The sequence below is a fragment of the Primulina tabacum genome, chromosome 7, assembly GCF_025594145.1.
Source record: "Primulina tabacum isolate GXHZ01 chromosome 7, ASM2559414v2, whole genome shotgun sequence".
In the NCBI taxonomy this organism is placed as follows: domain Eukaryota; kingdom Viridiplantae; phylum Streptophyta; class Magnoliopsida; order Lamiales; family Gesneriaceae; genus Primulina; species Primulina tabacum.
Genome location: NC_134556.1, coordinates 30,167,035 through 30,169,161, shown reverse-complemented (window position 1 = coordinate 30,169,161; position 2,127 = coordinate 30,167,035). Strand labels below are relative to the sequence as shown.

The 2,127-nt window shown below is 35.7% G+C and overlaps 1 pseudogene; it reads left to right on the top strand.

Moving 5' to 3' along the window:
- Positions 1–215: 215 nt before the first annotated feature.
- On the top strand, positions 216–1,565 carry LOC142550668 (uncharacterized; annotated as a pseudogene).
- Positions 1,566–2,127: the final 562 nt, after the last annotated feature.

Sequence of the window (2,127 nt, the reverse complement as noted above, 5' to 3'; positions counted from 1 at the left end):
CGACGGTGAATAAATCAGATCGGATTTTTTTGGATATATGTTAAAGATCCTATGGTTCGGATTAAATGAAATCTAATCCGACGGTGTATAAATTGGTTCATAATTTTTGGATAGATGATAAAGATAATGTGAATAGATTTGGTTTTGTTATATAATATCAATCATATGAAGTTATCCAACTCGTACTTCAAAATTTCCAACTATCAATATACATCATGAATTATCAAAATTTTCATTTTTTTAATTCAGCATCATCTAGCTCATCTGATGAATTTGATTCACATGTTCAAGATCAATTTGAGTCCATCAACGAAACAGAAAATTTATTGGGGAGTATAGCAACCAATAACAAAATTTTAGCGGCTTTATATGCTGAGCAACATGAAGTTGAAGGCAAACATGGAGGGTCGATTCTCGGTCATATCGTAATTCCGCGTGATCGAGAATTGGCGGATCGTAATCTTTTCAACGATTATTTTGCTGATAATCCAAGATACAATGAAGCAATGTTTTGAAGACGTTTTCGAATGTCACGAGGCCTTTTTTTCGTATTGTTGAAGCTGTAAAGAATCATGATCGTTATTTCATACAACGAGTAGATGGTCTTGGTCGGCTGGGACTCTCTACTAATCAAAAAATTACTGCTGCAATGCGGATGTTGGCATACGGTACACCTGCGGATGCTGCTGATGAATATATTAAGATAGGAGAATCAACTACAATTCAATGCCTTCAATGTTTTTGTCGGCATATTGTAGAGGTGTTTGTAGAGCGATACCTAAGGTCACCTACCTCCATTGATATTGATAGACTACTGCATATTGGTGAAAAACGTGGATTTCCTGGAATGTTGGGAAGCTTGGACTGTATGCATTGGAGATGGAAAAATTGCCCAACGGCATGGGCAGGACAATACGCGGGTCGTAGTGGTTCCTCCGACCATTATTTTGGAAGTGGTTGCTGATTATGATCTTTGGATATGACATGCATTTTTTGGTATGCCAGGGTCTAACAATGACATCAATGTTCTCGAGGCATCCAATCTTTTTTCAAATCTTGCGCATGTATCGCTCCTCCAGAAAATTACTTTATTGGTGGAAAAGAGTATCATCAAGGATATTACTTAGCCGATGGTATATATCCTAAATGATCAACTCTTGTGCAAACAATTCATGATCCACTCGGTCCCAAAAAAAAAATATTTTGCAATGAAACAAGAGTCGTGTAGGAAAGATGTCGAACGCGCATTTGGAGTACTTCAATCACGATTTGCAATTGTAGCATCTCCAGCACGTGCTTGGCAGAAGAAACACTTGCAAGATATAATGACTGCATGCATTATAATGCACAATATGATTATCGAAGATGAGCGTGACTTGGATACACCAATCGAAGATGCGTTGGAAGCACCAACTCCAAATGTGGAAATGGTTACGGATCAAAATATAAGATTTCAAGAATTTCTTGCTCGGTATAAAAACATAAGGGACAGAGAGGCTCACTTCGCACTACAAGATGCACTAATCGACCATTTATGGGATTTATATAGTAATTCCGTTAATTAAAAGTTGGATATTTGTGTGTCATTTTTATTTTATAAGCATCATTTGAATATTGGTTGTATGTTAGTAATTTATGTTCAAAATATTTATATGTGTGATTGTAATTTTTTTGAATGATTAGTTAATTACATTTAATTAAGTAATAAGTTTAAGTATTTTAATTATTGTGTTTATAAATATTTTGTGAAATAAATTATTTGTTGTTAATAAAATAATAGAGAATATTATGAGAATATTCCTTTTAATGTAGAGTTTAGAGTTGATGGGTTGGAGATGAATTTTATATTTGGTGTAAGAATTACACTATTTTAAAGTTAGTGCGACACTAAGATAGCGTAATAGGTTGGAGATGGCCTAACCCTTGTAGCGTGATAGCCACAATCGTGGCTATAGCCATCAAGTCCACATGACTGAGGCCAACTGCTGGTGGTTGCTGTGGGGGTTGTTGTGCATTTTCGTCATTACGGTTGTTGTTACGGTTGTTGTAACGAGGGTTGCGGTTGTTTCTTACTGGTCTTCCGTCCATTTCCTACAATTATGAAAGTTCTAAGGTTGATGACAGAAT